The following is a 16,330-nucleotide window of genomic DNA, read 5'->3' on the forward strand; positions in this document are numbered from 1 at the left end:
TTCAGATGTTTGGTTGTGGCTAAAGCACACGAGACACATCCTGGGAAAATGGAATTGAAGCATCATTCAGATTGATAGTATGGCATCCTGGCAAAGCAAGAGACGTTCAATGTTTTGTTACTAAATGTGATAATTATCAATAGAACTGGCCTACATTGGGAAAAAACAGTCTCTTCACGGTTAAAAGCCAACCTTGCGCACATTACTTGCGATTATCTTAAAGATCAATGGAAAGTCTTTTAAATTGTTGACGCCTAGATTGGGAAAAACTGTCTCTTCCAGCTTAAAAGCCAACCTTCTGGCAGATAAATTGCCAACTTTTGGCTACATTAGTCAAAACTTATCTTAACCAAATCTTCGCACAATTCGGAATACCCTAGAGATTATCATCTAATTATGGTCCGGAATCAATCTTGCACAAATGGCACTGGTGACACATCGCAAAATTTCAAAAACGAAGTGCAAATCTCCAGTTGAACTACTACAGGGACGCAGAGTAAGACTACCAGCAACAGCCGGTTTCAATCTAAGCGTACCGATTCTCTCCAACGCCCATGATGAAGACGAGAACAGCTCAAGCACTTCTCACTAACCTTGGGCACTTCTTTCATGCAACCTGAACACTCAAAGGAGACTTTTCTAGCGAGTGACAATCAATTTTTGCGACTAAAGGAGGACAACGTAAAAACTGAACCAACTGTCGATAAGACCATATGTTAATGAGAATCATAATTTCAGGCCACAGATGTGGGATCTTTAAATCAAGAAGAAGCTTCTGCATCAACATCACCCTCAAAGCAGCCATATTTTAAACCATCGTTTCATCACCAAAAGCTCAGACGGAAGATGTAATTGTTTAAAAAGAGACTCAAGAAACACCAAAGTTATTCTTTGTTAAAATCTTCATTTTCACAACAGGACTCCTGACAAACTCTATCGATGTGCCAATAAGTAATGGCCGCCTAACTAAAGTTGATTCTGAGTTAAGGGTGGCTTTACTTGTACCATTATCTTCTTGACCTATAAATCAGATGTCACAAGTTAAATTCTCACACATATAGATATTTAAATCTAACATCCACTTACCTACTGAAGCACTCGATTTTATTAGGGCCGTATTAGATTCTCAAGAAAAGTAATTTTTTAGCGACAGACCGAACTCTACGACAGTACAACTCTATTGATGTGTCGATTCAAAACGGCCACTATGGTAAACTTAAATGAAATTAAAAGTAAGAGCCTATATGGGCGGTGTAATACTTTATGTGTTCTTATTAGGAGAGCAGCTGTTACATTGATATCTCCTTGCAATCTCAATCAAGTTTCACTATTTCCTTGTTTTGTACAGTACTCATAGCTTCTTGTTTCGCGTAGAATTCCCCAAAAGCCAGAAGACGACAGGTGGATAATAGTACCTACCGAATTAATAAAAAGATCTATATAATTGCTGTTATCTTGATTGCAGTGTATGCATAAAACATTATAATGCACCTGAAAAGTTCAGAGACTCAGAAAAGTACACTACACTTTAGAACATTGTAGATTAAAAAAGACTCTCCATAAAGACTCTTTTTAGAGTCGTATAAAATCGACCAAACACAATTTAAATTTGGATTCTGTTCGGATCTCGAGTACGGGTCAACAGATTTCAACCAGCTGAGTTTTAAAAATTGATCTGAAATTATACAGCAACTGCCTTGTCTTTATAGTGTTCATTTATTAAAAAAACCAAAAAAATTTAGATTAGCTTAATTTATGCTACATGATTTTTCAGGCAAAAAGATTTTGGTTCCGTATCCCTTTCGTGATTTTGTATTTTTGCTAAATCTGTTGAGAATCATATTTAGTCCTGGTACAATGAAGTTCACCAGTTGATCTTTGGATGTTTTTGTATAGAATCAAATATCTATATGTGGGAGAATTCATTCTATGACATCCCATTGATATGTCAAGAAAATAATGGTAACACCATGAAAATTTTAATTTTGGAATCACATTTGTTGCCCTTATCATTTGATACATCACTAGAGTTTTTCAGGAAACAATTTTTGGTGTTCTGAAACTTTAACAGAGAATAACTTCTAAGTTTCTTGATGCTCTTTCAAAACAATCACATTTTCTTTTGTTTAAAGTAATATTCTGAGGATGGGTTCTCCAAATAAGTCTGGTTTTTTTTGCATGTCGATACTCGTGAAGGCTCTGATTATTCAGTTTGTGCTTGCTTTAAATTTGGTTTTGCTGCAGAAGCTTCTTGATGTGAAGGTCCCCCATCTGTGTCTGCACTTGTGATTTTCTTTGATTCATGGTCTATTGGACTGTTGGTTCGATTTTAAGGTTGTCCTTGTCTGGTCTTCCTATTTGATGATAGCTCACTTGAATAGTCCGATAGGAATTTATTGCTTGCATGAGAGAATTGTTCAAGCTCTATCCGATAATAAAAGTTGCCGCAGCTCTTTTTGTCCTATCTTTAGCCTTAAAGAGAATGGGTTGACCCCAGTTAAAATCAGCTATTGATTGTAGTCACACTCCGCCTCAGTAGTAACACTCGTCTTTGAAGTTTTGCTGTGTCAACAGATTTCAAAAAGTTGAATTGAAAAAATTGGTCTGCAATTATACAGAAGCGAGTTCGGCTTCATAGTGTTTCTTATGAGAAAACATACCAAAAAATTAGATTAGCTAAAAATATGTCACATGATTTTTCATGCAAAAAGATTTTGGCTTTGTGATGATTTTCTGTTTTTCTTAAATCTCTTGAGACTCAAATATAACCATGGTACAATCGCGTTCATCAGTTGGTCTTGGGATGTTTTTTTATGGAATGATTTATCTATAGGTGGGAGAACTCATACTCTGTCATCCAATTGATATGTCAAGAAGATAATGGTATCACCAGGAAAAAATTAAGTTTGGAATCAACTTCAGCTTTGTTGTCTTTTTATTTGACACATCAATAGAGTTTTTCAAGAAACAGCTTTTGCGTTCTGAAAATTTAACAAAGAATAACATCTAAGTTTCTTGATGTTCCTTCAAAACAATCACATCTTTCTTCCAGCTAATTTTGAGGATAGGTCCTTCAATTTTATCTGGTTGTTTTTGTTCCATATAAATGCTCGTGGAGACTCTGATGCTTCATGTTTTGGTCACCTTACAGTTGATATTGCTACAAAAGCTTCTTCCTGATATAAGTGTCCCCCAATCTGTGGCCTGAACTTAAGATTCTCCTTGATATATGGTCTACTGGATTGTTGGTTCAGTTTTAAAGTTGTCCCATTGTCTCGTCTTCAAATTTGATTGTCGATCACTAGAATAGTCTGACATGAGTTTAGATCTTGCATGAGAGAACAGTTCAAGCCTTTTCCGATAATAAAAATTGCAAGAGCTCTCTGCGTCCTATTTTCGGCTTTGAAGAGATTGGGTTTGCCCAAGCGGAAACCAGCTATTGCTGGTATTCACACTCTGCGTCCCAGTAGTAGCTCCCGTCTGTGCATTTTTGCGGTGTCAACAGATTTCAGCAAGATGAAATTTAAAAAAAGATCTGAAATTATACGGAAACTGGCTCGTATTTATAATGTTTTTTATTAGAAAAATTACCAAAAAATTTAGATTAGCTAAAACTATGTTACATGGTCTTTCATGCAAAGATTTTGGTTCCGGATCCGTGTCGTGTTTTTTTATTCTTTTGACAATCATATAGAGCCCTGGTACAATCGAGTTCATCAGTTGGTCTTTGGATGATAGAATCAGATATCTATAGGTGGGAGAATTCATTCTATGACATCCGATTGATATGGTACCATGATAATGGTACCATCAAGAAAAAACCTAATTTGGAATCAACTTGAGCTTCCTTTTTGACACAACAATAGAGATTTTCAAGAAACACATTTTGCGTTCTCAAATTTAGCAGGAAAAACTTCTACTTTTCTTGATGCCCTTTCAAAACCATCACATCTTTTTTTCAGGTAATATCGGGACAGGTTCTCCAAATTTATCTGGATGTTTTTGTTCCATGTCAATGATCTTGAAAGCTCCAATGCTTCAAGTTGTGTTTGCTTTACAGATGCTATTGCTACAGAAATTTCTTCCTGATGTGATTGTCTCCCAATTCTGTGGCCTGAACTTAAGACTCTCCTTGATTTATGGTCTAATGGATTGTTGGTTCGGTTTTAACGTTGTCCTTTTATAGCCTTCAAATTTGATTGTTGCTTGCTAGAAGCGTTCTAAATTAGTTACAGCTTGCATGAGAGAACTGTTCAAGCCTTATCCGATAGTAAAAGTTGCAGGAGCTCTCTGCGTCCTATTTCTTGCCTTGAAGGGAATGGGTTTGCCCAAGTCGCAATTAGTTTTTGCTGGTAGTCACACTCTGCGTCCGAGTACTAATTCCCGTGTTAGAGGCTTTGCGATGTGTAGTCAGTGCCCTTGAGACTGGGTCTCCACGTCTGAGTGACCGGTTCACTGTGTGAACTTTCTCAGCTAGTTCATTACCTCTGGGATCATAAACAGGTGATTCCATTTTTTTAATTCCAAGTGATCTGGTCCCAAATTGGTCTTGAATTTCTGTGTAAAGTCAATTCGGCACCATTATCAGACACTACACTCTTGGGTACTCCGAACACTGCGAAGATTTGTCTATGATAAACTTGTCTATGATAAACAGAGGGAAAGTTTCTACCCAGCCTTCAACCGCGTCAACAATTTTCAAGGTTTTGCCTTGGTCCTTAAGATAATCGCAAATATTGCAACAAAAAAACTGAGACAATTTTTTCAGGCTAGGCCTGTTCTATTCACTATTCATACATTAACTAACGAAGTGTTGAAAATATTGGGTAATTCCAGGCAAACTATTTGTGGTCCATCTCTTTGATAAATGGTTAACCAAGAAGAAATTGTTTTGATCTGGTGACAATAACGACATTTGCCAATGGTTCTAGGTCTATATCTGAGTAGTTCTACTCCGCTGGAAACAAAATGTATCTAGCAGTCAATTTTCATCTCTTAATTCTAGTCCATTTGGTGTTAGAGATGCTTCCACACTATTTAATTTAAAGCTGTTTCAGTCTCTAATTACGTGTTTTAATTCAGTTATGTAATTGATAGTTTAACAGTTTTGTCAGAACCTCAATCATCGCGTTATTAATAAAAAAAAATTTTCCTCTAAAATCTGGCAATATCAATTGCGATGGAATTTTTTTAAAAGATTGTTTTCTGTAAAATTTGTGGTGATTGTTTCATCTGATGACTGTGCTCATTAAAAATCTTGGTTAAAGGATCAAAATATTATTGTTATTTGTATAACGTTTTCTCGTCATAGCTTCTCTACTAATCTATAACTTTAGTTTTTTGTTCAGTTCCTTGAGTGTTTTTTATTGCTCTTTTCATGTTTCGCTCTGATATTATCTAGTTTTATGAATCCAAAACACCCTCAAAAAAACCCTTTTATTTATTTCTACTACTTGATCTAGCATTTCATTAATTAGGTGTTGTACATATTAATTGTTCCGACCCACATTAGTGGGAGAGGAATTATTTACTCAAATGGGTTTTTTTTATTCAGACAATTTTGGCGATCGATATAATCATTATAGAGAGTTGTGAGAGGTATCATTAAAAAGCCCGTCCAGCGTAGAATATGGAATTAGAAAGATTTTTTTCATTTTTTTGTTTTTATACGGATATATCGAGGTTTAAAGTTTTGTGAATATTAGACGTAATTCAGCGATTTTTTTTCACATTTTTGGTATTTTTTACCCAAATTTTGTCCATTTTGTTCAAAATTTGTTCAAGTTGTTAACTGTAGTGTTGTTTATGTCATCTGTAAAGATAGAGGAAGATTGATGAACGGTCAGATCCGAGTTTTTTCGCTAGACCTACTTTATGCTAAATTTTTCAAAATTCAATCTTTTCGGGACCATTTGCTTTTTTAATTTGCTTTCATTTTGCTTTTTTTAGCCCACTTGCTTTAAATTTCCTGGAAAAAGTTAGCTTAAAACTGGGGCCATAATCTTTTTCGGCTGACAAACGAGCTCGTTGTGCTCCCGCTGGCTTTGAGAGTCTGCTGAAACTAAAATTTTTCAGTTTTTTACGAAATTAAACTCGATAATTAAGCAAAATGCTTTTTTACTTTTGACAGACTGAAAAATTTTGCTTAAAAATTGTTCTTTCAAATAACCATTTTAAAAATGAGTTTTTGTTTGAAGCGCAGCATTATCTGATCTAATCTTGATCTTACCATGGGTCCTTACTATAAATTTTTTAATACTTTTCGATGGAACGCAACCTTTATTTCGAAATATTTCCGCTATGTAAAATGTTTTTTTTTGTAATATAATGACCAGAATATCAAATCAGTGCTCAAATAATGACTGATAATATTTATAATAAACAAGGCCAAACGCGATTATATTACGATTTGAGAGTGAATCTCATGGTTTTTATGACTCATGGTTTTTCATTTGTTATCTTTTTTGTAGCTCAATGACTTATTGTCCCCAATCCATGATCCGGCTATCGTTTGGGAGCTATTAATGATCCTGGACAATTTTTTCTGTTGTTATCTAATAATTTATGACTTTGAAAATAAATAATTTAAGAAAATATCAGTTAATTTTTGAACTTTGCCACTAATTTATCTTAGTGCGTCAACCGCGTCAACAATTTTCAAGGTTTTGCCTTGGTCGTTAAAACAATCGCAAATATAGTAACAAAAAGTCTGAGACAGTTTTTCCAGGCTAGGCCTGTTCTATTCACTATTCATACATTAACTAACGAAGTGTTGAAAATATTGGGTAATGTCAGGCAAACTATTTGTGGTCCATCTCTTTGGTAAATGATTAACCAAGAAGAAGTTGTTTTGATCTTGTGACAATAACGACAATTGCCAGTGGTTCTAGGTCTATATCTGAGTAGTTCTACTCCTCTGGAAACAAAATGTATCTAGCAGTCATTTTTCAGCTCTTAGTTCTTGTCCATTTTCTGGTAGAGATTCTTCTACGCTAGTTAATTTAAAGCTGTGTAAGTCTATATTTACGTGTTTTAATTCAGTTATTTAATTGATAGTTTAACAATTTCTTCAGAACCCTAATCATCGCGTTATGGATTAAAAAAATTATTTCCTCTAAATTCTCGTAATATCAATTGCGATGGAATTTTTTCAAAAGATTTTTTTCTGTAAAATTTGTGGTGATTCTTTCATCTGATGACTGTTCTCATTAAAAATCTTGGTTAAAGTATCAAAATATTATTGTTAGTTGTATAATGTTTTCTCGTCATAGCTTCTCTACTAATCTATAACTTTATTTTTTTTGTTCAGTTCCTTGAGTGCTTTTATTGTTCATTTCATGTTTCGCTATGATATTACCTAGTTTTCTGAATCCAAAACACCCTCAAAAACATCTTTTGTTTATTTCTACTACTTGATCTAGCATTTCATTAATTAGGTGTTGTACATTCTAATTGTTCCGACCCACATTAGTGGGGGAGGAATTATTTACTCAAGTGGGTTTTTTATTCAGACAATTTTGGCGATCGATCTAATCATTATAGAGAGTTGTGAGAGGTATCATTGAAAAGCCCGTCCAGCGTAGAATATGGAATTAGAAAGATTTTTTTTCAATTTTTGTTTTTATACGGATATATTGAGGTTTAAAGTTTTGTGAATATTAGACGTAATTCAGCGATTTTTTTTCACATTTTCGGTATTTTTACCCAAATTTTGTCCATTTTGTTCAAAATTTGTTCAAGTTGTTAACTGTAGTGTTGTTTATGTCATCTGTAAAGATAGAGGAAGATTGATGAACGGTCAGATCCGAGTTTTTTGGCTAGACCTACTTTATGCTAAATTTTTCAAAATTGTGATAAATTTTTCAAATTTTTATGCTAAATTTTTCAAAATGGAACGCAACTTTTATTTCGCAATATTTCCGCTATGTTATATGTTTTTTTTGTAAGATAATGAGCAGAATATCAAATCAGTGCTAAATTAAAGACAGATACTATTTATAATATACAAGGCCGAACGCGATTATATTACGATTTTAGAGTGAATATCATGGTTTTTATGACTCTGACCAATCCATGATCCGGCTATTGTTTGGGAGCTATTAATGAACCTAGACAATTTTTTCTTTTGTTATCTAATAATTTATGACTTTGAATATAATTAATTTAAGAGAATATCAGTTAATTTTTGAATTTTGCCACTAATTTATCTTAGTGCGTCAACCGCGTCAACAATTTGCCTTGGTCGTTAAAATAATCGCAAATATTGTAACAGAAGTCTGAGACAATTTTTCCAGGGACCATTTCGGGACCGTTTGCTTTTTTAATTTGCTTTCATTTTGCTTTTTTTTAGCCCACTTGCTTTAAATTTCCTGGAAGTAGATAGCTTAAAACTGCGGCCATAATCGTTTTCGGCTGACAAACAAGCTCGTTGTACTCCCGTTGGCTTTGAGATTCTTCTGAAATTATAATTTTTTCAGTTTTTTGCGAAATTAAACTCGATAATTAAGCAAAATGCTTTTTTATTTTTGACAGACTGAAAAATTTTGCTTAAAAATTGATCTTTTAAAAAACCATTTTATAAAATGAATTTTTGTTTGAAGCGCAGCATTATCTGGGCTAATCTTGATCTCACCATGGATCCTTACTATAAATTTTTTTTAAACATTTCGATGGAGCGCAACCTTTATTTCGAAATATTTCCGCTATGTAATATGTTTTTTTTTGTAATATAATGACCAGAATATCAAATCAGTGCTCAATAAATGACAGATAATATTTGTAAAAAACAAGGCCAAACGCGATTATATTACGATTTCAGAGTGAATATCATGGTTTTTATGACTCTGACCAATTGTTTTCGTAAAAATTTTATGGACTTCTTGAGTTTTGCTTTCATTTGTTGTCTTTTTTATAGCTAGATGACTTTTTGTCCCCAATCCATGATCCGGCTATCGTTTGGGAGCTATTAATGAACCTAGACAATTTTTTCTTTTGTTATCTAATAACTTATGACTTTGAATATAATTAATTTAAGAAAAAATCAGTTATTTTTTGAACTTTGCCACTAATTTATCTTACTTCTAAGAGGTTTGGGCGTAGTAGCAGTGAAAACAGACAGATACTGATTTTCTGTGGGTCATAACTTAATGTCCGTAACGGTTTTATTAATCGATGGTCTCTTTAATTTGATACTACGTGTTTTCAAAAAAACATGTACTACATGTATCTAGCAGTCATTTTTCAGCTCTTAGTTCTTGTCCATTTTCTGGTAGAGATTCTTCTACGCTAGTTAATTTAAAGCTGTTTAAGTCTATATTTACGTGTTTTAATTCAGTTATTTAATTGATAGTTTAACAGTCTCTTCAGAACCCTAATCATCGCGTTATTAAAAAAAATTATTTCCTCTAAATTCTGGTAATATCAATTGCGATGGAATTTTTTCTAAAATTCAGTTTTCTGTAAAAGTTGTGGTGATTGTTTCATCTGCTGACTGTTCTCATTAAAAATCTTGGTTACAGGATCAAAATATTATTGTTAGTTATATAATGTTTTCTCGTCATAGCTTCTCTACTAATCTATAACTTTATTTTTTTGTTCAGTTCCTTGAGTGTTTTATATTGTTCATTTCATGTTTCGCTATGATATTATCTAGTTTTAGGAATCCAAAACACCCTCAAAAACACCCTTTTAGTTTTGTCTACTACTTGATCTAGCATTTCATTAATTAGGTGTTGTATATATTAATTGTTCCGACCCACATTAGTGGGGGAGGAATTATTTACTCAAGTGGGTTTTTTATTCAGACAATTTTGGCGATCGATATAATCATTATAGAGAGTTGTGAGAGGTATCATTGAAAAGCCCGTCCAGCGTAGAATATGGAATTAGAAAGATTTTTTTTCAATTTTTGTTTTTATACGGATATATTGAGGTTTAAAGTTTTGTGAATATTAGACGTAATTCAGCGATTTTTTTTCACATTTTCGGTATTTTTTACCCAAATTTTGTCCATTTTGTTCAAAATTTGTTCAAGTTGTTAACTGTAGTGTTGTTTATGTCATCTGTAAAGATAGAGGAAGATTGATGAACGGTCAGATCCGAGTTTTTTGGCTAGACCTACTTTATGCTAAATTTTTCAAAATTGTGATAAATTTTTCAAATTTTTATGCTAAATTTTTCAAAATGGAACGCAACCTTTATTTCGAAACATTTCCGCTATGTAATATGTTTTTTTTGTAATATAATGACCAGAATTACAAATCAGTGCTAAATTAATGACAGATACTATTTATAATAAACAAGGCCGAACGCGATTATATTAAGATTTAAGAGTGAACCTCATGGTTTTTATGACTCTGACCAATTGTTTTTGTAAAAATTTTATGGACTTCTTGATTATTGATTTTACTTGTTATCTTTTTTGTAGCTCAATGACCTTTCGTCCCCAATCCTTGATCCGGCTATCGTTTGGGAGCTATTAACGAAACTAGACCATTTTTTCTGTTGTTATCTAATGTCTTATGACTTTGAATATAAGTAATTTAAGAAAATATCGGTTAATTTTTGAACTTTGCCACTAATTTATCTTATTTCTCTAAGCTTTGGGCTTTGTATCAGTGAAAACAGACAAATACTGATTTGAATTCATAGCTGTTTTTTTTAATGACTTTCAAATTGAATTTTAAAAAAAATTTCAATTGTGTGTTTTTGCTTTCATTTTTGTAACCATGTAACTCAATCTCACTAATTAGAAGTCTCAATTACTTCTGTTGATTCAAATATTTTTGTCGCGCCCGGTTTTACTTGTGTTTTTTTGCTTCGACTATTAATTTCATAAAAAGTTTTCGAGATCTCTATACTACTCAATTTTTGTTTTTTTTTGTTGTCATGTCTATGTAGTCCTTTTTGTAAGGAAGAATCTTTGATGCTAAGATGAAGAGAAAATAACAAATTACAATTCTTGCTGCTGATGTCTTATTATTATAGTGTCTTGAACAGTGTGATCTCGTACTCGTAAAACTATTGAAGTTTTGGCTTCTTTTTTTATTTGTTGTTATTTTGTAGGTTTGTGATTTAGTCTCATTATTAACGGCACCAAATGGCTTCCTGCGTTATTGCAATTTCATGCATGGCTGTTTTTTTATTAAACGAGGCCGAACGCGATTATATTACGATTTCAGAATGAATCTCCTGGTTTTATGACTCTGACCAATTGTTTTCGTAAAAATAATATGGACTTCTTGTGTTTTGCTTTCATTTGTTATCTTTTTTGTAGCTCAATGACTTTGTGTCCCAAATCGATGATCCGGCTATCTTTTGAGAGCTATTAATGAACCTAGACAATTTTTTCTGTTGTTATCTAATGTCTTATATGAATTTGAATGTAATTAGTTCAAGAAAATATCGGTTATTTTTTGAACTTTGCCACTAATTTATCTTACTTCTAAGAGGTTTGGGCGTAGTAGCAGTGAAAACAGACAGATACTGATTTTCTGTGGGTCATAACTTAATGTCCGTAACGGTTTTATTAATCGATGGTCTCTTTAATTTGATACTACGTGTTTTCAATTTTTTTTTAGGAAAATTGCATAAGTTATGAATTCGTTTTGTTGCCTTGTCGAATTATCACATTATTGACAAGTCTAATTTAACAAAAGCATAAAAAAGATCCACAATTTTGCAAAAAGGCGTATCTGGATATTTTAATTGTTTTTGTTCTATAGTTTATGCTTTTCGGGCTGAGACAAAGTTATCTCGCAAAATTTTAAGGAATTTTTTGTTTTTGCCTATGTCTTTTTTTTATTTTTGTACGCCACATAACTGATAACGATAGGTCTCAATTGCTTTTCCAAGACAAAAAACTCAACCTATTTGAAGATTTGAGTTTAAAGCTGTTTATTTTAATGACTTTCAAATTGAATTTTTTCAAAAAAATTCAAGTGTATATTTTTGCTTTCATTTTTGTAACCTTGTAACTCAATCTCACTAATTAGAATTCTCAATTACTTCTGCTGATTCAAATATCTTTTTCGCGCCTGGTTTTACTTGTGATTTTTTGCTTCCACCATTAATTTCATAAAAAGTTTTCGAGAATTCTATACTACTCAGTTTTTGTTTTTGTTGTCATGGCTAAATAGTCCTTTTATAAGGAAGAAACTTTGATGTTAAGATGAGGAAAAAATAACGATTTACAATTTTTGCAGCTAACATCTTATAATTATAGTGTCTTGAACAGTGTGATCTCGTACTTGTAAAACTATTTGAAGTTTTGGCTTCTTTTTTTATTTGTTGTTAATTTGTAGGGTTGTGACTTAGTTTCATTATTAGCGGGCCCAATTGTCTTCCTGAGTTATTGCAATTTAATGCATTGTTGTGTTTTGAAATCTTAAGTCTGTTATGGCTTTTGAAAATATTTGTTTCTAAAAACATTATTGTGTTTTTGATCTTCGTCGTTTTTCTTAAATAATTTTTCCGTCGAATTGTAGCTCACTCTCTGCAAACACAGGTCATAGCCTGTTTCCAGTGAGCTATATTTTAAGTTCTATAACGGTGTTAGCTTCAAAAAATTGTTTTTCGGCTTTGTTACTACTGTTGCTACGAGATTTCATAAAAGATTTGAGATTTTTTTTATATTTGTTCATTTTATAGGATTTTTGTTTTCTTTTATTTTATAACAATAATCGTAGGTCCCATTGGCTTGGAAATTTGGCGCACCGGAACATTAGATAATGACAAGTCTCAATTGCTTCCTATGGAGATATAAATTAGCTTTATAAGGATTTCAGTTGCTATCTAATGACATTAATAACGGTGAAATCAATTGTTTTCGAAAGTAGAAACGTGTTTTTGAACTTTACCCCCTTTGCTCTTTTTTTCGACCTCATAACCAGCTGCATTGAAAGGTGCCGTTTCTTTTCTAATGAAGTATAGGATAAATTGATTCGTTCAGGTTTTATCTGATGCGAGTTTGATTTTATTATATTTTTTTATTATAGACATGGAGTTTTGATCGTATATAACGTTTGTTGTTTGATATTCATTATTGTCCTTTCTATTAGTTCTGTTATCAACTACTTTCATCGGTCCTCTAGCGTGGCTTTGTTGTATTCTATTGGTTGTTTATGGAGCCATATATATGTTTTCGAAAATTCTAAATCTCTTCATCATTATCAATGATGAAGAGATTTAAAACACAATTAAGACAAGAATGTGGATGAGCGGGGTCGGAACCTTATGTGCGTACGCACACTACCCAGCCTTCCTGTTTAATATCAAATACATCTCTACCATGAAGGTATGAAAAGAATCCCTACATTTTTACAATTACCTAAACCTATTGAAGGCATTGACGATAAATTTTGATACCTCCTTGGTCCTGGTTACTTAACCTCAGCTGTCGGGTTGACTCAATGTTCTCCACGAACACAAAATTGCGTCGGCTTTCCGAAATTGTAGCCAATCAGCAGATGTTTTTATGATTTTGATCCAGTAAACGCTGTTGGCTTGACTGAGGTAATTACTATCTCCATGATTCTTTTGATACAAAAAAAAATTGAAGCATGAGTTTTAAATGCAAATACGATTTCTACTTATTTTTTATGACTGAACCCCTACATTTTCTGAATTTTCTAACCGTTTACTCTTTATCATTATCATTTGATCCCAGACAAATTATTTTAGGAAGCCAGTGAAAACATGTTTAAGACGAATAAAGAACACAATTATAGAAAGTAGTGGTGAAAACAAAGTAGTGAGGCAGAAGTACGTTACACAAGCTCAACCAAAAACAGTAACATTCTTGACGATTTCTGGCTATGCCATGCAATTGTGCAATTATATGTCTATTTCTTTCTTTTTTTCAACATCCTGTTGCATTGGTCCCACTTTAACTTTTTATTCAAAAATGTTTTACTAGATCTTTCGGATGAAACTTGAGGATTAATTAGAGGACAAAAGATACAGCCAAAAAGTGCCGATGACCTCAATTGGCCGTACATTTCTGCTAGCAAAAAAAGATCAACCGTTGTTGGCTTATCTGATGTAATTATTTGCTGTGAGTTACTTCAACACTAGAAATCACCTGATAAATAATTAGTAATAATTAAATTTTGATTACTAATATCAGCCTAAAATCTGTTGCTGAGAATTTTGAGTCGGCTGACTTGGTCAGCCGCCGACTAATCTCCATTATCAGTTGGTCCAAGAGACATTCAAGACACATCAAATCTAATGAAGAAAGGTTAACATAAAACAAGAATCTTAATATAGAAACAAATAGAATAACAAGGAATTGAGGCAGAACTAGTCTGCAGCAACTCAACCTGAAACAGTAACATTCTAGACAATTCCTAACATTCTGAGGCGATTCGTCCATTGGTTGTCTTTCTTTCTTAGGGATCCTAGGAAAACTTTTGTACTACACCAAATTTTTTTAAACTGTTGTGACAGACCTTTTGAACGAAAAATTAAAATTCACTAGCGAGGAAAAATACAGCAAAAATTGTAAAAATTCCTATTTGACGTCTCATATTGGCTGCTAAAAATGTCCTGTGTCAACCGCTGCTGGCTTAACTGAGATAAATACCCGCTGCAGGACTCCGTAAAAGTCATAAATGACCTATTACATGGATGTAAAAGATTTTAACACTAAAGTCACCCTACACTTTTGTTACTGAAGCTTTTAATATTGCTGAATTGTCTTTTACGTAGAAACAACAAGAATCTAAAAATAAAAACAACTGTAAACATAAAGAAGTTAGGCAGAATTATTTCGCAGCAACTAAACCAAAAACCTCAACAAATTAGATTATTGATGTGATTATTGATGTAATATTTTGATGTGATTCTTCCGTGCACTGTCTCTATTTTTCTGCATCGAAACTTGTGATACTAAACAATTTTTTGTTTAAAAATTTTCATCAGAATTCTAGTAAAAAATATTTAGATTAACTAGATGAAAAGTATGCAGCAAAAAAAAGTGTGATTAATCCTGTTTGGCGTCGAGGTTTTGCAGCAGTAATGTATTTCACCGGTCAAACCTTGTTGGCATATCTGAAGTAAATACCTGCCCTCGGTTCCTTCAACATCAACGATGTCCTAATACATGAACTTTAATGTTTCAATTAATGATGTCAGCTTAAATTTTTCTGATACTTTAAGTTTGCTGACTTGTTCAGCAATCGAATAATCTCTATTATTAATTTGTTCAAGACACATTACCTTGTAAAATTCAATGACCAAAGTTTAACATAAAAGCAATAAGAATCTAAATATGGAAACAGGTGTGAAAACAAAGAATTGAGGCAGACGTACTTTGCAGCAACTGAACAAAAAACGTAAACTTTTGGAATATTAATAAGATTTTGATGCAATTCTTCCATGCGCTGTCTTTCTATTCTTCAGCTTTCTGTGAAAATTGTCTCACTTAACAATTTTTTTGAAAATTTTCTGTCACGTCTTTCGGACGAAACTTTAAGATTCACTTGAGGAAAATTATACCGCCAAAAAGTGTGATAAATCTTGTTTGGCATCGAAGTTTCTTAGCAATAATGAATGCATCGGTCAACTGTTGTTGGCTTTTTTTGAGGTAAGTAATTACACCCGGTTCCATCAACATCAAATATAAACTAATACATGAACTTTAAATTTTAAATTGCTACTATCCGACTGAATTTGTTGTCAACGATACCTTTAAGTTTGCTTTCTTGTTCACCGTCGAGTGATTTCCATTATCAATTGGTTCAAGACATATGATCGTGTGCCTCTGTTTTTCCTGCAAATGCCTTTGCAGCAACAGAAACAGCCCTGAAGACTTGTCCAGATGAAGACCCACGACAATCCGTAAAGGACATCTCGCACTCGCTTTCATTTGTCAACTGAATGAAACAGCTCGGCAATTCGAAATCCCCAAGGAGCCACCTCGAACAACATGCATTGTCCTTTGTCAAAGCATATAACGACAGGAAGATCACATCTCTCTTTATCAGTGTTCGAGTCACGTGGCCGTTAATGCCAAGGGAACGGCAGAGGAGAGGGGCGACCAAGGAACCAGTATGAAACAAACTGCCGAATACGTCCACGACACTGCCAAGAAAACCATTAAGAGGTACATGAGCGACGAGGCACCCACAAGAAGAGGCAGGGACGACAATCTCAACCGGAAAGAACAGACGAAAATTAGTAGACTGAAGTCTAGCCACCACCCTGAATTCCAATACTGGAGACACAAAATAGGCAAATGGAAGACAGACCAGTGCAGAGGACGAGAAGGAGGATCAGATACATTTGAACACATTCTACTAAACTGTACTGTCCTAGACTACGTCAGACA

Source organism: Convolutriloba macropyga, chromosome 9, assembly GCF_964194025.1.
Source record: "Convolutriloba macropyga chromosome 9, txConMacr16.3, whole genome shotgun sequence".
Lineage (NCBI taxonomy): Eukaryota > Metazoa > Xenacoelomorpha > Acoela > Convolutidae > Convolutriloba > Convolutriloba macropyga.